Source organism: Heloderma suspectum, chromosome 15 (genome assembly GCF_057233095.1).
Source record: "Heloderma suspectum isolate Gila_16-S chromosome 15, 16-S_ref, whole genome shotgun sequence".
NCBI lineage: Eukaryota > Metazoa > Chordata > Lepidosauria > Squamata > Helodermatidae > Heloderma > Heloderma suspectum.
In genome coordinates, this window is record NC_139472.1 from 9,247,219 (window position 1) to 9,270,567 (window position 23,349).

Here is a 23,349-nt window from a genome sequence, read left to right on the forward strand (position 1 = left end):
GCACATCGCATATGGCATATTGTATATTTGAATCCATTGCATAGTGCTCCGACATCCCTAACACACACTCTCTCTCTCTCTCACACACACACACACGGCCAATATGACTGTGCACATTGATAACATGGGCGGGGGGAGCAGTATCAACTAGTGACTGTCAATTTTAGTTCATCTACATTTCTCATGTTCCCAATCTTCCAAGATGGCTTCTTTCCAAACTTTCTGCATCTTTACAATCTTAAGTTCAGTAGGTCCTGAACTTTGAGAATGCTCTTTTAACATTAGCATGACAATTTGTATGCAGTTGTTGTATACTTTTCTCCTACTAGCCACTCAGAGAGCTTCAACTATTGGACAGTATAGAAATGTAATCAGTCAGTCAATAATGCATGCATTTTTGCCCAATACACACCATTTCTCCAATATATCCATTCTGGAATGTTATTGTCATGAATGTGTATTTTTGCATGCACTTTCCCCTAACATGTGAATTTTGCACACATTAAAAAAAAAAAAAATCGGAGAACTCCACTGCAAAATTTGGGGAAGTGAGAATTTCAAAGGAGAACTGCATTTTCGTTCATGTATTGGTTCAAAACTGTGAAATTAGCCACATTCACATTAAAATGAGAACTGAACAAATTTCTCCTTCATCCATTATCTTGTATGATTGCAGTGAATTCCTGCTTTGTGCAGTGTTTTACCAATGAGCACTGGTACTCGGATGCATCGCTAAAACACTGCAAAAAAGCAATTTTGATGTGGTTCTATGTACAGTGTCATCAAGATTATTCTTTGTGTGTTGTACCGCTTCACATGAGTGCATGAGTAAAACATCACAGATGAAGAGAATCTTCATGCAACTGTATATAGAATTACATCAAGATTGCTGGTTTGTAAAAGTGCTTTATCAGTGCTGCACAGTGGAGACTGGTTGCTCTGATTTTGGTGGGGCCATAAATCCACTCTGGGTTTCAGCCAGAACCAGCCAGAACTCTAAAGGAGCCATTTAAGGTGCTGAATCATATCCCTCAAATAGGTTCAGCACTTTGAATATCTCCTTTAGAGTTCTGGCTGGTTCTGACTGAAAACCAGAGTGGATTCATAGCCCCACAGAAATGAGATCCACCAGCCTCCACCGGTGCTGCATGTGTGTGCATCAGTATGGAGAAAAAGCTGCAAATGAACTAGAAGACCTGAGCACTGAAGCAAGCTGCGGATGCTCTGGAATTAATATTTAGAAATTCTCCTACTTCAACCACAACTCAGGGGTGGGGGGGATGTAGGTCAGAGCAAAGCAGCAGAAGAATAAAGGAATACAATGTGGAAATCATAAGAATTCAGGAAGAGCCATGCTGGATCAGACCAAAGCCTATGTAGTCCAGAATTCTTCCCCCGCTGGGGACAGAGGAATGATGGGGACAATGTCTCTATATTTCTCCACAGGTAGGAGAAATTATCCAGCAGTTTGTCCCTTATCAGTGCAAATAGCTCTCTCTCTCTCTCTCTCTTTTACCCTTCTGCATCCCCTACTGTCCTGTCCTGTGGCCCCTTGAGTCTCACAGGGGAAGCTTGTAGCAAGATCAATGCAAGAAGAAAGTATGACCTTGGCTAGCTCCAAGTGGGTCCTTCTGGTTGGACCTCTCTTCTACTGGGACAACAGGAGAATGTTGTCTCAGCAGGGAGATAAAGCCAACTGAAGCCTTATGTAGGTGGCAAGACCTTTAGCGTGGCCAGCTCTGACCCTCTTGGACAGTTAAAGGGCCTTCACCTGATTTCATTGCCTGAGATTTCTGCAAAGCTGCGGAGATGGAGGTTCTGCCAGGGACTCATCCTTTGAGCCAGGGGACAATGGCAGGGATGTGTCCTCTAGTTGGGAGGGCCATGAATAAGGCACTGAGTGTCCAACCCACAAGGAGGTAGCCTGTGCCTTGTCTTCATCAGAATCCTCTGCTGCACATTGGAAGAGCCAAGGGCTGGCGGTCATTACACCCACAGTGCCTTTGATCTAATGTAGGTGGTAGTGGAGATGGAATTGTGTCCATCACCAATACAATGGTGGACAATGTTCAGCAAAGTAGTCTTCCTTTTTTCTAATGGTAGGGGGCAGGGGTGGTGGTTGAGAAAAAGAAAAATCTTAGAACCTTTATCAGAAAAAAAAAAGTCTTCTGCAAATGTTTGGCTCAGTTTGACACCAAGTGTGCCATTTTTCCATGTACAGACAACATCTCTGCTGGTCCTGAACAAATACTTCTAGCTGCACTGGTGACTTGCAGGACTTGTCCCAGCATCCTGAGTGTCCCAGGGGTATTACCGCTCTATTGCATTACAGCATTCTCATGAAGAATGATGCGTCCAGATTTTCATCCTATAAGCCACCAGGGATTTCAGGGTTATGTGGTGCTTCAAGCTCAGAAAAGTCAGCTTCTTTCTCCCCCCACCCCCCGCCTTCCCTACTCTCCATATGAATTGGAGATCTGGCTTCAGTGATAATAATTTCCCTCCCCACTTTAATATACAATGTAAAACATGGGGTGACTTACAGTTGCCTTGGGAACCGTAATTCTGAGTTTCCTGATTAAAAACAAGCCCAGAAAGAATAAATGTGTAGATGCCTCTTTTGCTTACCAATCAACGCATAAAAAAACTGATGTCCCAGGGAGGAAAGAAAGAAAGCAAAAAAAGCACATCAGGAAGTGGTGGCAGCGGTGGCGGCATGCGCATGTATCGGGGGGTGGGAGGAGAGATTCCTTTTTTCTTCTGTGAAGTCTACTCTTATTAGGCAGGAGTGGCCCAGAATTACAGGACAGAGGGCACTGGTACCTGGTAGAACTCATGTTTCTCATGTAGAATATCCCAACTTTAGCTCCTGGCATTTTCCATTGGAGCAGGGCTGTGCAACCTTTTTGGCCCTGGAGACCGCATGTAGACATGGCCCAGGGATCAGAAGGCATGCATTAGGGATGTGCAGATTGTGTAAAATCCATTCCATCTGTGTTTTGTGGATGGTCAGGCGCCTTTTGTTCTGTCATTCACCCATCAACGGAATCAGACCTTTTTCAGCTTCCAAATTTGTGCAAATCCACACATGCAAAAATGCCCAAATCCCCTTAAAATGTTCATTTTTGTGCTTTAGCCTATAGGGGAAATGCACATTTTTGGCCAGTTTTTTTTGGGGGGAGGGGGCATATTTTTCTATGACAAAATTTGTGTAAAATTCCAGAAAATAATAGTAAAAAAGGTCTGCAAGTCCACGGACTCCACCCGATGGGGAAAAGCTGGTCTGCTGAGGAATCCATGGTTCAGATTCATAAAAATCCAAACTCATTTGGTTCTGTTGCGGATTTCTCCAACTTCCCTACCATGTATGCATAGGGAACTCTCTTTGCTCAAACCTGGGGGACTATAGGGGCAAAGGATTCCCTGAAGCTGCCCTGTCCCCATGCTAGCCCTTCCTTGCTGCCACTGCAATAGAAAAGGACCATCCCCTCCTTTCCTTTGTTGTGGGTTTCCTTGGAACAACTGCGTGACTGCTGTTGGTTCCAGAACACTGAACTAGATGAACCACCATGTCATGACTCTCCTGGGGGATTCATTCTCAGGGGAACTGAGAATGAATCCCCCAGGATTCAACTTGCACCTTCAGAGCCAGATGTTTCCAGGGAATAGGTTGCCTCAGGGGATGCTGGCCTTACCCAAGATGTCCCTGGCCCTTCAGGGCTAATGCCTTCAGATCTGCCTTCTCAAGAGGCAGAGAGCTCAGCTTCTGAGGCACAGAGGGAGGCCGAGCAGCTACCTAGCTCTGAGAGCATCATTGCCTCAAGAGGTAGGCTGGTAGGGTTCCTTTAAGAAGAGCTCAGCTGCCAAACAGATCTCCTCAGGAGGAAGGGAGCAAGGCCTGTAAAGTGATGCAGCTGAGCCCTGGGTGGGGCTCTGGTAGCTCTAGCTATATCAGCTCTCACTTGCAACTTGAATGCTGCTGGAAACAATGTCTGATCTTCAGTGCTGGTCTTTGTATCCTGTTTTCTCCTTGGCCTTGTTGTGTGTTTGGATCTCCATGCTACTGACCTCTGGACTTCTCCCTGACTCTGCTTTTTGGGCTGCACTTTGACATGATTGATCTCCTGGCTTTTGACCTTGGCTGTGCCTCAGACATTGCTTTGGATTTTGCCCTGTGTGCCTGGCAAAACTGGGCTTGACCGTTTGCTAAGGATGTTGGAGGAATCTGTTTGTGGGGTGGAGCTTGGTGAGCTTTCACTGGCTCACCCCCCTCCCCCAACTCTGCCCCAACATCCACCAGCTGGTCTGCCTTGGTTGCAATGAGTTGGTCCAGCTGGTGGATTTTCCGCCATGGCACGCATCCCTCCCTCCCACTTGCCGAAGCCAACACTGGCAGGGAGAGTGGGAGGGTTGTGTATGGCAGTGGCAGGGAGGGTGGGCGGCACCATGAGCTGGGGGTGGCACAAGGATCTGCTCTAACACACCAAGGACACCCCTACCATTTGCCTGCTAAATTGGCTACTGTGTTGTGTACGTCCCTGTATTTGCTTTGTGAAGAGCCAGGACTCAGTTTAAAGCAGGACACACCCAGGCAGTTCTTACAGCCTTATGTTTTTACCTTGGTAGCTGAAGAAGGCTTCAGGCTGGAAAATGGACTAAGAGTAAACCAGCATCCCAAATTCAAAATACGGATGCAGCTATATGAAGCACAGATGCAAAACTGAGGCATTGTTAGCTTGCAGAACTCACTGCCACAAGATGTAGCCATCACCTAAGAGCCTAGATGGCTTTAAAGTCAGCTCCACAGCTCTCTTCTCCACAGGAAACAGACACTCAAGGCTGCCCCGAAGTTCCCACTGCTCAGAAAGCAAAGCAAAAATCACCAAGAGATCTCCAGGCTTGACCAAGGCGATTGTTCAAACGTCTTTGTTGAGGTTCCCATTGCAAACTTGTCTCAGGGCAGAAATGAAGCATCAGCTCTCCTCTCTCTTGAGCTCTGAACAAACAAAAGAAAATAATATATAAACAAGACAAGAGGAATCTCCAACAAAATGTTGCAATATGGAATGCTGCGGTTCAGGATTCCAGCTGCTCCATTTCATCATCACCACCTCAGTTTTATATTGCCCAGCCCTCCTAATAGTCAGTTAGCATCCCACATGCTCATCCCTCATTGGGGTTTCTTTGGAGGTGGGGTCCCCCTCCCCTTAGATTTTCCCCCCTAAAGTTTTTATTGGGGGGGGTATTTCTACAAACCTTGGAGCTACCCTGTGCCTGCCGATATCTCCCTCTTGTGTGTGGGTGTTGTTGTTTTGGTTAAATAAGGAATGGCACTCATACTCTGAACATTAGAAATTACAGGAAGTTTAAGAACATAACATACGAAGAACCCTCCTGGACCCGAACAAAGGCCTATCTAGTCCAGCACTCTGTTCACACAGTGGCCAAACCAGATGCCTACAGGAATGATGACTCATATGCAACACCCTCCCCCCTCCCCAGTCAATCTGCAAACACTTAAATGACCCTAAGGGATAATTAAAACAACTTATGGGGTCAAGATCCCATGATTTGCTGATTTTTGTTCATCAGCGTTATGTTTTTCTGATGGTCTCTCCACTTAAATCTAATTAAAGTTTCTTCCCCCCCCCCTTTCTGTTCCTCGCTGTTTTAATTGCAAAATCTTGGCACGGGATAAGGGGTAGTTATGAGGAGGACAGACTTCTCCCTGGATCGCAGAGGAAGTGGAACTAAACCTTTTGGTAAACAACCGGCTGTGCCCACGGATCTTCCGAAGGCAGTCTGCAGATGAGAAGCTAACGTGGAAGATGCCTCATTGTTTGAACTTGGCTAGGACAGTGAGAAGTTATGATTATAACTTACCTCTCTGTTTCAGCATCTGAGGACCTTCCCAGAATCCTTTGCAAATGACGAGCAGTGGGAAAATTCCAGCAGCTTCTCTCACGGGGACAGGGCTGTTCACTTATTCAGAGACAAAAGAGCAACAGTCATTTTTTATAGATGTAGAACCTTCCTTAAAAAAAAAAGATGGAGGTTTTGTTTTTTAAAGGGAAAGGAAAGGAGTCCATGGCAGCTGGGCTACAAAAGCAGCCTGGCTTGGTGATAAACCAGGAGTGCAGAACATCATTCAGCCTGAGGGCCAAATTCTATTTTGGAGAAGCTTCCGGGGGCCGCATTATAGTGGTGGGCAGGGCCAAAGGCAAAAGGAGTAAAGCCAAAATTAAAAAATTGTGAACCTCCCAGAGAGCTTCGGCTATTGGGTGGTATAGAAATGGAATGAATAAATAAATAAATAACCAGCATATTTTAGCTTAAAGCCCTTGCCGCTAGTAACAAAATTAACATCACCACAAACATGGAAATAATCATACTTGCTGATGTGCAGTGGTCTTATGAGTCAATTTGTGAAAGCGTGAAAGGGATAAAAGGAAGTCCTCCTTCACACAGCACAGAGTTAAACTATGCAAATCGCTACCACAATTTTGATGGCTTTAAAAGAGGGTTGGACAAATTCCTGGAGGAGAAGGCTACTGGTCCTGATGGCTGTGTGCTGTCTCCAGGTCCAGAGGCAGCGAGCCCATGTACACCGGTTCCTCGGGACGTGTTGCGCTCATGCCCTGCTTGTGGGTTCCTGGCCAACAGCTGGTTGGCCACTGTGTGAACAGAATGCTGGACTAGATGGACCCTGGGTCTGATCCAGAAGGGCTCTTCTGATGCTGTGATGGTGAGTGTTGTTGTTTTTAACAATGACATCCAGGATCTCTGGATTATGAACCGATGGAACTATGATAGTGGATCCAAATTCTTGATCCACTCCTTTCTCAAATTTTGGTTGCCATGAACCACCCCAGTCAATCACAGCCACATCAAATATTTGCTTAAACAGAAAGAGAAGAAAACGTCTCATCTCCTGGTTTGGGAAGCAGAGTGGGGAGTGGGGGTGGGGGTGTTGATACTCACAGCATGTGGATTAAGCCCCATGAATATGCATGAGGCTCTAATTGGCTCCTGCATGCAGCCAAGGGTGCCCGAGGGCCTAGGCGTCTTGGCTTAATTGTTGTAGACAATTAATAACTTGGATCATCTTAATTCCATATTGTACTCCGCAGCTCATTAGAGAAGCAAGGAGGGAGACCCCTCTGAGCGAGCCGCTCCATCTGCTACAGAGACCCATTGGCCACACAAGGCTTTCATTTCAGATGGCTGGTTGGACTCAAAGGTCACAACTTGGCACTGATCTGGAGACTCTGGAACTGCCAGGATCTGAGAGAGCTCAGAAGTTTAGTTTCTAAGTGGAGCGAGGTTTGGGCTCAGACTGCCCTAAAGATCTTTAACCTACAGCTGGGGTAGGGAACCTGAGGGCCAGATTGGTTCCAGACAAGCGTCTCATAAGAACATCAGAAGAGCCACTCTGGATCCGACCAAGGGTCCATCTAGTCCAGCATTCTGTTCACACAGTGGCCAACCAGCTGCCTACAGGAAACCCATAAGGAGGACATGAGTGCAACAGCACCCTCCTGCCCATGTTCCCCAGCAACTGGTGTACATAGGCATATTGCATCTGATAAGAGAGGTGATCTTGTGGTAGTGAATCCCATAGTTTAACTCTGTGCTGTGTGAACAAGGCGTTCCTTTTATCTGTCCCCAGTCTCCCACCTATCAGCTTCCTGGGATGACCCCACTCGGTTCTGGTACTATGAGTGAGGGAGGAAAATAGTGAAATGTCCATTTCAACATATACATATCTAAAAGAGTAACTGGTAACATACTGGATCAACAAGATTTAAGCTGGAAAAGCTTAAGAACAGAAGAGCCCTGCTGGATCAAGCCAAAGGTCCTTCTAGTCCAGCATTCTGTTCCCACAGTGCCACTGGCCAACCAGCTGCCCATGGGAAACCCACAAGCAGGACATGGGTGCAACAGCACCCTCCCACCCATGTTCCCCAGCAACCGGTGTGCATAGGCTCACTGCCTCTGTGACTGGAGGTAGCACAGAGCCATTAGGACTGGTAGCCCCTGATAGCCTTTTCCTCCAGGAATGTGTCCAACCCCCTTTTAAAGCCATCCAAATTGGTGGCCATCACTACTTCCTGTGATCTCAGAGGGCACATGCCTGCAATGGGCAGGGCCACATCCCAAAGTGGGCGCGGCCACTCCACTGTGACATGATTGCCAGTGGAGGCTGGTGGCTCCGATGGCAGTCCTCCCTCAGGCTGAAAGGGGTTCCCCATCCCTGCTTTATTGGGACCGGCCCATCAGTCACAAAATGGTGAGCAAGCTCTTCATTCCCCAGCACTCTTGCCTCGTGATGGATGTTAAGCAAAGGGATGGGGTGATGGAGACACGAAAAATACTGGTTTGGTGTTGTAGCCACAGTGTCGGTGTTTAGACATGGTCTTAAGATGGCACCTAGGCCTGCTGGGACAAAGAAACTCCCAATGGCTGATCCTCATTTGGAGAGTTACCAGGATCTGTTTCCAGCCAATGGTTTTTGTATTGATTACATTTCTATACCACCCAATAGTCAACACCGAATGACTAAAATGCCTGGGATGTTAAGAGGGTCTTCACCTGGTGCCGACAAGAGCACCCCGTAGGCGCCAGGCAAGCATCTCTGGGAAGGCCAGCCAACAACCAGCATGCTGCAGCTGCAAAGGCACTTTTCTTACTAGCCACTCAGCTCACTTCCTTTGGTGAGGTCTCCTGGAGAAGGACTCTTGGGGATGATCTTAGAGTCTGAACAGGTAGATATGGGTCTTCTGTCTCCTCCTATATTCCACCTTACAATGTGTGACTAAATGCAGGGTTCTTTTGGCTTCAGCATCAAATCAGCTTCCCTTCCTTCCTTCCTTCCTTCCTTCCTTCCCTTTTCCTTCTTTCCTTTTCCCCTTCCCTTCTCCCCTCATTTCTATGTCTTTCCTTTCTTGCTTCCACGCACCTCATCCTCTGCTTGCTTAACATCCATTCCTATGAAGAGTGCCAACTAACTCCAAATCTCAGCCCCTTGTTTGGCAACGTTTTGGTGGGTCCTAATAAAGTTATTGCCCCATGATGGATAGATGAGAGATTCACAGCAGTCAAGGCACAAAATAGGGCATAAAACAGAGAATTAGCCATGGGGACAAAGGGGAAATGGTATATTATGGTGACATTGTAAGACAAAGGGTTTCTAAATTCCATTTGATGAGTATCAGATGGGGAACATGTTTGGGGGGAAAATACTTTTATTTGAATCTCTTGACCCCTCTGCTTTCCGAGCAGGCCTTGGCAGGGAATCTGCAGACCTGCGGCGGAAGCAGGGCACGAGTCCTGTTCTGATTGACAGCTCTGTGCAGGTGAGGAATGGTAGGAAGTCGTCCGGCATTCCTGAAGCCCAGCTGCTTTATTAAGTATTTTTTTATGACAGCAGGGGCTGTTTTTCCATCTGCAATCAAATTTGATTCCCTCACCAGGTTTTAAAGAGAATTTCAGCACCTCGGACAGCATAACTCAACTGTCCACTTGGAACACATCAGAAATTGATGTTTTTTCAAAGCCCGGAGTTGTGTTATCAGAAGTGACAGTTACCTTTGGCTGAACTGCTACCCTTCCCTCGCCACGGCTGTGGAAGAGGCAAATTTCTCCCCAGTCTATGTTTCTGCCTGTGGTCCAGAAAGTGTGGATTTCTGTCAATTATATCTATTTCTTAGATTTGCACCTTGCCTTTCTACCAAGAAAAATGGCACTCAGGGTGGCTCACGATCATACATAAAGCTTGATTAAAACAACAATAGAACAAATGCATTAAATCACCATTAAAAAGCCAACAATAACAGAATAAAAACAGCCTCCAATGCAAAAGACCTGCTTATATGCCATATCAAATGCTAAGTAGCATTTCTCTCCTCTCATATACTGGGACCAAGCCAGCTGGCTATGCGTTCAGAGTGGACAAGAGGAAAGTATATAGTTTTTCATCACACAATGCTCCGTTGCTATGTGGAACACATCCCCACAGAATGCAATGATGGTGAATGCATTCAAAGTAGGGATGTCAGAGGAAGCTGCCCAGGCGGCTGAACTCCCTGAGCTTTCATCAGCATAGCCCCCTGAATTTTGGCTTGTTTCCAGCAAGCTGGCCTGACTCAATTTGCATCAAGTCAGGTCAGCTCACAGATCTTCTGGGCTTTTTTCGTAAATAGAAAGTTGTGCAAATTGCACCTGTGATTTGCCTAATTTTCACAAATTCTGGCCGTAATTTGCTTTATTTGTGCACATTGCGGGTGTGAGCTGCACAAATTATGCAAATTATGGCTGAAATTTGCACAAATTCAGCCAATTATGGCCACCATTTGCACAAATTATGCAAATTAAGGCCAGCATTTGTGCAAATTATATGAATCGAAACTGCAATTTGCACAACTTTCTATTTATGAAAAATAAAAACCCGAAAAAGTTCCTGGATTTCAGGAACAACCCACAGCATGGTTCACAAATTCAAGTCAGGCTGGGTGGACAACAGGAATCTGTGAGAAAATGCCCCCATTCATTCATTCATTCATTCATTCATTTTATTACATTTATATCCCATTTATATCCCAACTTTTTTTCTTCCTGGAAAGAAACCAAGGTGACTTACATGATCCTTCTCCTTCTCTCCATTTTATCCTCACAACAACCCTGTGAGGTAGGTTAGGCTGAGAGTCAGTACCTGGCCCAAGGTCACCCAGTGAGCTTCTTGGCTTGAAGCTCCTTCTGACTCGTGAAAATCTATGCATATATTTGTGCATATTTTCCCAAATGTACACATTAATTGTGCACACTTTTGAAATGTATGCATTCTCCTCCAATTGATTAAGGTGTCTTGGTACACATCTTTCAAGCATATGCATTTTTCATGTGCATTTTCCAAATGTACGCATGCTGTCAAATGCAGTTTTGGGGGTCCATTAATCACATTGCAAGCTCAGAAATGTACAGGCTTCAACCATGGATTGGGCCCGAGTTCATGTTCAGTCCAGAAAGTGCAGACTTGGTAAATCCTGGTAAAAAATGAACTGAAATGAATTTCTCATACATCCCTACTTGGGTGTTATCCAGTTTCCTGTGCAGTAGAACCTCATGTATTCTGGCATCCAAGGCTGGTTCAGATGGCCATACTGTTTTGACCTACTGGTGGTGGTGGTGGTGAAATAATCTTGCTCCATTTCCCCCCCAGCATTTGCGCGCATGCACACACAGAAAGAGAGAGAGAGAGAGAGAGAGAGAGAGAACTTGCATGGAGCATTGGCTGTTATTAACAATGAATGGCAGCTGCATTATTTATACATGCAAGTACATGTAAGAAACATCTCTTGCCATCTGACAAACATTCCATTTGTTTTGCTGACTTAAAGAAAATCCTCTCCTAGAGTTCCAACTCTCCTAGGGTTTAAAAATAAAGTAGTGGGGGAGGGGGGAGACAGAGAAAAGGGGGTCAAGTATTATGTCTTGTACTGTGTTTTGGTCCCCAAAAGTGTTGTTCCATGACTGCCAGCACCGTGCAAATTCATGCACCTGTTTTTGCAATGTATGTTTCCAGAAGGATGTTTCACTGCTGCCACTGCTTGGTTTCTGGTGCCTGTGGAACCAGTAGCTTGGTAAGAGTGGCCCGTGGGCTTCACCTTTGTCTCCTTCCAGCAGTCTGAGGGATGAGCCGCAATTTTGTCAGGAAATGGGAGCCATGGGAACAGCCAGTAGTTGGGAGCCAAGGGAAAGTCAGACTAAAAGGCAAATGGGATGGCAGGATCAAAGGGCAAGCCAGGAGTCAGGACTGAAGAATGTCCAAGAACATAGGACCATACCTGGGCTCCAGAAGACCTCACTGATCAAGTGGAACTAGGGATCTATGACAAGTTCATTTTTGATCAGGATTTACCCAGTTAGCCCTTTCCACATCAAGCCTGGACACAATCTGCGATCGAGGTCCGTCGATTTTCAAGCTTGCGATGTGATTCATGGGCCAAAAAAGATGTGTTGGACAGCATGTGTACATTTGAAAAGTGTGCATGAAAAAATGTGTACTTTTGAAAAATGTGCACAAAAATACACTCCAGTCAATGGGAGAAGAATGCATACATTTCAAAGATGCACACAATGGATTGGTACAGTTGGAAAAATCCACGTGCAAATAAGCACAAATTTTCATGTGAAAAGAAAACAAAAAAACAACAACAACGCTTGCAATCTGATACAGATTTGAGTTGGAATGAGCTTTGGGATGGTATTTGGAGCACTTTGCAGGGCTCACATTTCACAGGTTCGCACATCCCTAGGTGGGACAGGAATGCTGTGAGCGTCCTGGCTGGGTTTCTACAGGCTCCTGGTCAGTAGCCTCTGGGTCAATGTCAGGAACCCATTCTGACTTCCCAGCAGCCACAGGCACAGCCAGCAAACCTTCCTAAGACCCTGAGCTTGAGGCTGGGGCCATGGCAGGAGCAAACCGTATACCTGTGGGATATAAAGATGAAACAGTGGTGCATTGCCAAGTTAGTCCTTCTGCTATGGAATCAAGGCCAGCTGAATTCCACTAGCCTGGCTGTACAGAGGGAGATGAAAAGGAGAAGCCGGGCTATTCCACCAGCCCTGCTGAAAGACAACTTCATGCTTTACTCTTCTCTCCCCATCACAAAAGAACTCTATGGGTCTACTCTGTGTGGGACTAACATTGGATCTGACCCACACAGCCTGCAAGCACATGAAAAGCCACACTTCTGGAGGGGTAGGGCACCAAGGAAGGTGACTGAAGTGCTTTGGTGCCCAAAGCCACCACATCACCTACGCCTGATCTAGACATTTTGACTACCACAGCTAAGTTGTCGAGGGAAACGGTGATGATTTTGTTGCTCTTGTTTTGCAGCTCTCGAATCAGAGGGTGGGACATGGGAGGCTATCTGCTGTATTTGTTCCATGGCTTTGTTCTGCCCTACATTCTGCTCCAGAATTCAGGTTTAATTAGGACATCTAAAAGCATTTCCTGTGGTTTGCTGCAGTTTTCCTTCCTAGATTTTCATCTGCCCTTCCCTACACACACACTGTACATTACTGATCCACATCTGCTCATTGACAAAACACTGCAAGAAAGCAAATCTCTTTACGGTTGCATGTAGAATTGAACAAGGTTCTTTTTGTGTGGTGCTTCACTGAGGCACTTATGCACTTTTGCCCACTGGTAAAACATCACATATGAAGAGTCTTGATAGAACTCTATGTGCAATAATATCCAGAAAAACTTCCTGACTGTTAGAGCAATACGACAATGGAACCAATTACTTAGGGAGGTGGTGGGCTCTCCCACACTGCAGGCATTCAAGATGAGGCTGGACAGCCATCTGTCAGGGATGCTCTGACTTGGATTCCTGCACTGAGCAGGGGGTTGGACTCGATGGCCTTGTAGGCCCCTTCCAACCCTACTATTCTATGATTCTATGATTTTATGTGTGCTTTTTTTTTAAAAAAAGTGGCATATTTTGAAGCATACACATGCACCAATAGAACACCACACAAAAAGCATTGTGATGCATCCATATGTACACTCACGTCACAACTGCTTTTTCAAAAAATGGATGTGTGCATGTGTACATCAGTAATGCTTAATGAATTTAAGGAAATAAAATACTGTAGCAAGTTCCACATACCCAGTGCTCTGTACAAAATGTGGAAATAAAGCAATGACAGCCCAGAATGATGGCATCAACCGTTGCTGGGATCTGTGGACACTTTCCCCTTGTGGTTAGCGAGTGCACTGCAGGTGGCAGTTTTTCAGTGAACATGAAGAGTCAGACACGACTGAACGACTGAACAACAACAACAATCTTCAGGCCCCTGAATAACTCCACCGCCTGGCTCCCCTCAGACAGGTGCCTATGACCCAGCCCTGACAGGTGATTCCATTCCATTTCAGAAACAAGAACGGATAATTAGCTGTACCCTTTCAGGCCATGGGTTCTTATAATGATCTGTGATGTAGCTTGGGTTGCAGCATTCGGCTATCAATCCGATCTTGAGCAGGGCTCAAATTAGTGCAAATTTCTCAGGGAAGCAAGATAGAAAGGGATCAGCGCCATGGAAAGCTCTGAGTGGTGCTGGAGCTGGAAGCTAGACAAGGTTGTCAGTACGTTACTCCAAGGAGCAGAGCAAGGCTTGAGCATTAAACAGAAATGTAGCTGCCTGTAGGTTGGTTGGCCATACCCCCATACTGACTGAGGCTGGGTCTCTTAAAGAAGCCTGGTCTCTTTTATAAATCTCAGGCTGCAGCGATGTGGCATTGGCTGGGTTATGCTAATGTCGTCATGGCCTGAGTCCTCAGAGTCTGAGGATGGTGGTGCACTCTCCTCTAGATGCATGGGAGAGGAGTCCTCCTGGTGAACTGGGTTGTTGGGAAAGCAAAAGCCTCATAATGCCTTTCCACGGTTGAGTTATCTCCCTGAATCATTAACTCAGGAGCCACCTTGGAGAACAAGATCCTTTGAGAATGAGGGTCTCTGGTCGTAGTCCATGACACCAGCAAGCCCTAAGCCCTAGGCCAAGTGTAGATGATGAGAATTTTAGAAGAGTCATCCTTCCTGGTTCCCTTGTAAGCTGTAGTTCTGTTACAAGATTATACCCCTTTGCCGTGCATGTCTCTCTCCTCCCACTTAATATTTTGTTCCTTTAAAGAGATTCCCTCACCCAAGACTCATTTGCATTTTCAAAACACCCATTCTGGTTGGAATCCTCCCTTCGTTGCTGGGCTCTGTGGTCTGAAAGATACATTTGGCTAAATTGCACAGTGCGTATTGCTACACGTTTATGATGCGAATACCGATCAACAGCCAAGAGCCTCCAATGGCGCACACACGCACGGGTAGCAGTGGCCCAAACGTGCCACATGGGGATGGGTAAAAGCAGGCAGGATGTGTGTTTATGGGATGGAGATGGCCCTGCTTTTGTGCACGTCCTGGTTTTGTGCAGCCCTAATAGAGCCACAAGTCCTTAGGGGAGCTTTGGGGGCTCTCCATTAAAGAGTACAGCCACAACCTTTTAAACAAGTGAGGCGCAGAAAGCCATTAAGCTTGTTTAATTGCAGGAAGAAGCCCATATCCTCAGCTGGGATTCTCAACATATTGCACGCCTCCCATTTTTCCTTGGCTTCATTTCTTGCTCTGATCTTCCCAAGATGATTTCTGGAAGATCTTTTTTTTTTTTTGCATTTGCATATAATGTGATGGTACTTAAGCTGCCCTAAACTCAGAGGCTTCTGAATTTCCTATGCCCTGCCAGGCTGAAGCTGGCAGGGGAGGAGTAATAGTAGAGGTAATCGTCTCCTCCCTGTCCTCCAATCTCCCGTATTTTCGCTTGGTGAGCTTTTTAGCCTATCTAATTAGGATGCTTCAGAGGGGAGGGAAAGGGGCTGGGGGAGGTTCAGGATAACTCATATCCTGTCCTCTCTCCGGTCTCCTCCCTGCCCACAAAATGCCCCCTTTCCTGAAGCTCCGAGGTTGCTTTTCCAAGCTCAGAGAGGCAACCAGCACAGCTCTTTCCATGCTGGATGCAATGCGGAAGCATCCGGGGTCAGACTTCTGACTCCCCCTTCCAAGGTTGGAGCACCATCTCCGACCTCAGAGGAGTTTTACAAGCCATCCTATGGTCCCTGACACGCTCTCCCAGAGACCCTACGATTTCTGTCTAAGAGTCTCAGAATTAGGGACAGGAGAAACAGAGACGTTCAGCTCACCGAAATTCTCCAAATCTCACTTTGAAGCTCAGTTTGGCTTTTGTTCAGTTCGTTCCAATGGGAAACAGACACATTTTGAACAGGGACAGTGCACATTTTGGTGTGCATTTTTCAGAAGTGTGCACTTTTCCTCCAATGGCTAAAATTTGACTTAGATTCCTGCACTGAGCAGGGGGCTGGACTCAATGGTCTTATAGGCCCCTTTGAACGCTACTATTCTATTCTATGAAAATGTGCAAATGCATAGTTTTTGAAATGTGCTTTTCAAAGGCTGCATTTCTTAAAGCATTGTTCGAACACAATTGCAGATTCAGGAATGTGTGAACATTGTGTTGTTGTGTGTGTTTTTTTTTAAAAAGCACTCCTATTTGTGTTCATGCTCGGGGTTGCAAACTGAAATGATTTAGAAATGGAAACTACATTTTCATAGATCCCTCCTCAGAATATGAACTTTATCTTGCCCATAATGATTCCTGGCACTATGGAGGACTGTAAAACCCCAGACATACACATCTGGATCCAATAGCCTCCCCAGCAAGTCCAATAAAGCAAAATCAGCTATTTTCTAAAAATCCAGGACATGCGTGCTCTCCATTTCCAAGCGGTGAGAAGTTCATATATCCATCCATCCATCCATCCATCCATCACATTTTAATCTCACTCTTCAGCCAAAAAAAGGCTCCTAGAGCAGCTTACACAGGTAAGATAAGAAATCAGTCAGTTTATGCCCACAGGCTTACAATCGAAACAGCATGACACGAAAGGAAAGTGGAAGGGGAGGGAGGAGGAAAGAAAAAGCAAATTCAGGCACTAGATTCTTATTTGCAAAGTTCAGCAGGTCATGGAATTGGATCGAAATAGATCGAAGGGCTTCTTCCGATGGAAGACTAAATAAAGAAACCAACTGCCAGTCAGCAATGGCGGCTGGCAGCAGACGGCAGTAACTCTCAACTGGAGCTCTACCCAGGCATGATTGAGGGGTCCCTGATTGGTGCTTCCTGTCCCCTGAGAAGTTTCAGGGGTTCCAGCTCTTATCCAGGGTTCAGTTTCTGTGTGGATTTTGGTGGGTTTCAACTTCAGCCCTTATTCCTTATCCAAGCCCGACCCCCTGTAGAAACAGGGCAGACATGATATCAGTTGAGCTTGGTATTCGCCTTGCTTCTTCATTCTGCATCACCAAGAAGAGCTACAAAGCCCTTTGCAGGCAATCAGGCAGTAATAGACCTCGTCGAGGTTGGCTGGCCCACCAACAAAATTTACAGGGCCCAGGAGAACCCGCTTGGTGTTATTTAATGCTTCGGTAATGAGCACCTGAAGGGGGAAGATCACTCAGGCGGTGCTGCTTGGCCTAGACAAACGGTCGGAAGCTCCAAATGGAGCCATAAATAAAATCGCTGGGGCTGCCGGCCAGCCTGGTTTCATTCTGGCATGAAAGATGAAGGTAAAGGCCATCAGGTCTGTGGAGATGGCAGAAGTTAGTGGGAGGGGGATTGTGGGAAATGAAAGGAGCCAGTGATTGAAAGCAACCACTATGGAAGAGTCTCCCAGCAATACTTACAGGATCAGTGACCCTTACTGGGTGTAGGAAAGGGAGAATGAGAAAGACAGTGAAGGACATCTTTTGAGCAGTTTTGAGACTTGAGCATCTTTTGAGTTTTCAGTTATAAATTGGGAAGGATTTTTCCCCTCATCTAAAAACCTGAGGGGTTTTTTAAGCTCTTCAGCTCTGTCCCAAAACCTATGTTCACATATCGATGAAGTTATTTTTGCTTGAGTCTGTCGAACATTCTGTGCTTCATGCTAAAAAGCCCTTATGGCTTCGGACCGGCCTACCTTAAGGAGTGCCTTCTCCCCTACGTTCCTGCCTGATTCATCAAATCAACTGTGCAGGCTCTTCCTTCAGTGCCACCGCCCATAAGCGATTGGTGGCAACAGGGTAAGAGACTTCTCTGAAGTGGCCCCCACTCTACGGAATGCCCTTCCCAAGAAGATCCATCTGGTGTCATAGAATCATAGAATAGTAGGGTTGGAAGGGGCCTACAAGGCTATCGAGTCCAACCCCCTGCTCAATGCAGGAATCCAAGTCAGAGCATCCCCGACAGATGGCTGTCCAGCCTCGTCTTGAATGCCTCCAGTGTGGGAGAGCCCACCACCTCCCTGGGTAATTGCTTCCATTGTCGTATTGCTCTAACAGTCAGGAGGTTTTTCCTGATGTTCAGCTGTAATCTGTCTTCCTGTCACTTGAGCCCATGATTCCGTGTCCTGCACTCTGGGATGATCAAGACGAGATCCTGGCCTTCTTCTCTGTGACAACCTTTCAAGTACTTGAAGAGTGCTATCATATCTCCCCTCAGTCTTCTCTTCTCAAGGCTAAACATGCCCAGTTCTTTCCCAGTATCCATTCCCAGTACGGTGTCCTTGCTGTATACATTTAGATGCCAGGCTAAGACTTTTCATCTTCCAGCATGCATTTCCTCCTCAATCTGTTGCACTGATTATTAACGTTATTGCTGGGTCTTTACTCTTTTTAATGTTTCTGTTGTATTATATTGCTGTTGTTTTATTATTGTTTTGGACTTTTGTTATTGTAAACCATACCAAGGGGGCATTTGTCAGTTGGGCAGAATAATAACTATAACAACAGCAGCAGCAGCAGCATAGCCATTCCACTGCCCAATCCAATGGGCGGGGCCAGCCCTACCATTAAGCAGAGTGAAGCAGTAGCCTCAGGCAGCAGATGGGAGGGGGATGCAGCAAGGTGTTGGAGGAGAGAGCTGTGCACCATGCAGCCTGCTTCGCACCCTCTAAATTAGCCTGCTGTCATCGGGTGCAGTAGAGGACATTGTCCCAATATCAGTGTCGAAGACAGATTCGTCTGCCAGTCCAGTTGAGTTTTTGTAACACCCCCCCCCCCATGCCATGCAAGTGAAAGGAGGCATTCTGGTAGGCAGGGAGGGGATGGAGGAGGAGAGTCCTGGATCCACTCGATCCAAGAACCTCTCTGTCCCCAACCCACACTGATAAACCATGGCATGAAAAGAATTATTGAAAAGCGTCGCAAAGAGGTTTGACAAGTGTGTCACCACCACAATACTGTCTGTACCAGTTAATTCAGAACTCCAAAATCCAGGGACTGGTTCAATTGCTGAGAATTCTGAATGCATCCCTAATAGCAAGGTGATCAGAGATAGTGCTGTGCCAAAAACCTCTCCAAAATATTTCCCAACCATTCCCATTCATTTTGATAGAAAAGGAATTGCTTTCGAAAAGAAATTCAATGGCGAAGAAAATCTAGGAGAAATTCTCAGGGGTTGGGTTTGGGGTTCTTGTGCTTACCTTCCTTGGGAGGTGGCTGAGGAGTGTGCACAAGGGTCCTGTCTTTCATTGCACAATCATCTCTCCAGCAGCATGTAGCCTGCCCAGCTTCCCACACTTCAGTCAAGGCCCAGGGGAAGACATCATGAGGAAATTCCTCCCATAGGGCTTTTTCAGCTCAGGAAGTACAGGCAGCCTGGGAGGCTGCAGAGCAATGGAGAGGTGTGTCATAGAAACAGAACACACACGCAGCACCCCTAGCTGCCTCACAGTAAGCTCACAAACACCACGGAAATGAATTATAAAACACTCTGAGAATCAGGCAGAACACTGGAAGCCTCTTTCATGGGGGAAGAACACTTTCACGTATATATAATATTTTTCTTAATTTTTAATCTTTGTAAACTGCTCAGGGAGCTTTGTCTATTTGGCAGTATAGAAATGTGATGGATGGATGGAGAGAAACTGTAAAACAGATATCGAGAGTTGCAGTTTGGAACGCTGGGAGATGAAAATTCATAAGAGGAATAAAATGGGGCTGTGAGCAGTGGAAAACTGATGAATTGGCCACACAAACTGAGAGTTCTAAATCTGTAGATTCAGAAGTTTTCTATTCTGTCAAGTATGTCAGAAACTTCTGGATCTATGGACTCAGGACTCTCCAAGCATTCCAAACTGCCACTCTTGATGTCAGTTTTACATCACTGCTACTGATGAGGGCAGAAGCTGAAATGTCTAGCAGTAAATATACACTATGTTGAAACCGCTCTGTTGTTAGCCTGCCTTTCATATCTTGTTCTATAATCATGAAGATGTTGCGAGATCAGAATTCACATGATTTTTGCAGCAAGGAGAAAAGCTGGGTTTGGGGTGATCGGGGGCTTGGCCAAAGCTGTAAACTGTCCAGAGAGCTTTGGCTATGGGGTGGTATAGAAATATTAATAATAATGTTAATAATAATAATAATCTAACCTCCAGAGTCTTCCTACAAACACACACGCAGACAGTCCTATCCCTTGGCCCTGTGTAAGTTTTTCTCCCCCTATTCTTCCCGCTCTTCCCCATATGATCCACTATATGACTCAAGATTCACATGATTTCAGAACCAAAGCGAGTGACATCTGAGTCACCACCTAGATCGTGTGCAAGATGGTTACCAGAACTAAACGAAGCGGGGAGGGAGGAGGTGGCTTTCCGAGCTGTCTCCGCTACCGCAGCTTCAAACCCATCCTCATCTCATCTCTCTTCATTAAATTTCTCATTACTCAGCAGTTGACACTGCGCAGCCCTGATACATCAGGCAGTTATAGACTGCAGACTTCTCCTCACTGTCTTCTCCAGGCAAGCCACTCCCTTGACAGGAGAGGAGAGAGAGGCTGTGTACAAGTTTCCAGGGCTACTGAGGTTGGCCGGGCAGCCACTCCCCCTGGCAGCTACCCCACAGGGATGGCTTGCCTCTCACCTGCTTACTCCCACAGTTCGGAGAGCCGAGCGGAGAACGGATTTGCTCTGGCCAATTCTCCCTCTGCAAATCTAGATGCTGAAATATTCTCCAAACACGTTGACATTTACCACATATTTGACAGCCTGCATGGGGCAGCTGTCCCCGAACTGGTGTCCTCCAGATGTCTTGGACTACAAGTCCTATTTGCCTCAGCCAGCAGGGCCAAAGCAGCTTTCACCAAGCTGGTGCCCTCCGGAGCTCTTGGACTGCAAGTCCTATTATCTCCAGGAAGCATGACCAGTACGCCGTGCTATATTGGATATGACAACAACATTAGGGCGTCAGTCCTAAACCTACTTACCTGGGGATCAGTAGTATTTACTTCTAAGCAGACATGTACAGCAGGGGGGCAGGGAACATGCAGCCCTCCAGATTTTTACTATATTGTAATCATCACATTTACATCCTCCCTTTTTCCTCTTGCAAGGAGCCCAAGGCAGCTTACATCCTCCTCCTCCTCTCCATTTTATCCTCACAACAATGACCCTGTGAGGTAGGCTGGGTTGAGAGTCCCTGACTGGCCCAAAGCCACCCAGCGAGCTGCATGACCGAGTGGGGACTAGAACCTGGATTGCCCGAGTCCCAGTCCAGCACTCTAAGGACTACAGCACACTGGCTCTCACAGAGGATGCTGGACTCCAGCTCCCATCAGCCACATCCCTTTGGAGCTATGACTAGTCCCCATGCTCTCTGTGTTCAGGAAGGCAGTCAAGAGATGCCTTTTAAACTCAGCTTTTGAAGTTGTTATTCTGGTTTTCCGTGTCGCATTCCCCCCACTGTTTTACTATGCCTTTATCTGATTACGGCCTTTATGTTTTGGACCTTTTGTAAACCACCCGGGGATATAGAATACTACACAAAAATAGTCCAGCAACATCTAAAGGGCCGTCGGTTCCCTACTCTGATGTATAGGTTTGCACTGTGAGGCTGCATTCGTCTTACACATACCTGGTAGTAAGCCCCATGGAATACAACAGAACTTACTCCTGAGTAGGCCTACATAGGTTTGCATGGTTAGTTACTGTGCTACGCTCCAGATGTTTTGGACCAACTGCCACCAGCCTAGGAATGCTCAAGGGCACCAGGCTGAGGAAGGCTGTTGTATTGCGACTGATATGCATCAGCATTTTGTTTTGGACTGCATTCCATAGCTGCCATGCAATAGCAGTTAGTATCTGATAGCATGACTCAGCAGTCATCTACTCAGAAGTAAGACGGGCTACAACATCAGACTGCAGCCCAGCCCTAAGGATATATTGAATCAATGAAGCAGCCTTTCCCATCCTGGTGCCCTCCAGGGGTTTTGGACTTTAACTCTCAGCAGGCTGGGAACATCTGGATGGGACCAGGTTGAGGAAGGCTGCTGTATCGCAGCTGACATACAGTAGCATTTCATTTCAGACAGCATTCCATGCTGACATGCAATAGCAGTTAGTATCTGATAGCATGGCTCAGGAGTCACATCCACTGAACTGAGCAGTCTTCTCCAACCAGGTGCCCTCCAGGTGTTTTTGGATTTCAACTCCCATCAGGCCCAGCCACCATGGCCAATAGTCAAAACCTCTGGGAGTCGGAATCCAAAATATCTGGCAAACACCCAGTTTAGAGAGGCTGCCACAGAGCTTCCAAGGAAGCATGTTGGGCCTCTCTTCCCCAACCTGCTGCCCTCCAGGCATTTCAGAATACGAGTCCCATCACCCCTGACCATTGGCCATGCTGTCTGGGGCTGATGGAAGCTGAAATCCGAAACACCTGGAAGGCACCTGCTTGGAGAAGACTGCTCAATTCAGCCGATGAGGCTCCTGAGCCACGCTATCAGATACTAACTGCTATTGCATGTCAGCTATAGAATTGAAGTCCAAAACATCCGGAGGGCAGCTGCTCGGGGGAGGCGGAAAGAGCAAATCTACCCTTAATAGAAACCAGAGTCTCCCGTCTCCCCCCTTCTTTTTTCACCCGTCTAAATCGCACGCCCCCCCCTCTCGATTACGTTGTTCTACCCTCCCTCCAGCCTAATCTATACATATGTAGACAGAGAGGGAGGCTGTACCATTGCGCCCTTTCTTGCAGGGAGAGGAAAGGACCGTCGGGGACCAAAAAGAACGCTCCACCGCCCGTCCCCATTTCGCGAGCCCATTTCGGGGAGGCGGGAGCGTGCGCGGCAGCCGGCTGCGCTCCGGGCTCCGGAGACCAAGCTGGGACCGCCTTGCCCCCCCCCCCCCCCTGCAGACGAGGCGATGGGAGAGGGCCGCGTTTCGCAAGTGAGCCGGCCCAGGCGGAGTATAAAGGGCTGCGGCAGGAGCTGAGCAGCGCGCGGCGCTCGGCCCGGTGCGCTCCAGGGAGAGGGGGCCGTCGCCCCGCGGAGCACCCGACCCCTCGCGTCGCCTCGCGTGCGGAGGAGCGTGCGGTCTTGCGCTCCTGCGCTCCCCCCGCTTCTGGCTTCTTCCAGAGAGGTAGCTGTCCGGGGCTGTGCTCTGTCTCGGAGTGCTTTCCTAATTATTATTACTATTCCGTTATCATTATTGGGGGGCGCTTCGGGGGGACATCACCGGCTTTGCGCCAGCAGAGCTGTCGCGTTGGGGAGCTGTTTTGTCGAGGTGGGGAGCAAGTAGATTCGCTTGCTGCATCGATGCCTACCGGCTGAAGGTATTTAATGGGCGGGGGGCGGGGGGGACTCTCAAGAGAATGTCTGCTTTCTATATCTAGAGGGAGGGGGAAAGAGGCGAAGGAGGTTTGCTTTGCTCCCTTCTCTCCACCTCTTGGGTCTTTGCCCAAG

General features: G+C 47.0%; 1 long non-coding RNA gene across 1 annotated transcript; it reads right to left on the reverse strand.

The window, feature by feature from the left end:
• Positions 1-4,600: 4,600 nt before the first annotated feature.
• Positions 4,601-22,870, reverse strand: LOC146335296 (uncharacterized). Its single transcript, XR_014786075.1, has 3 exons — positions 22,624-22,870; positions 5,884-5,982; positions 4,601-4,996 (listed from the first exon to the last, which is right to left on the reverse strand). It is a non-coding gene; the product is annotated as an uncharacterized LOC146335296 (long non-coding RNA).
• Positions 22,871-23,349: the final 479 nt, after the last annotated feature.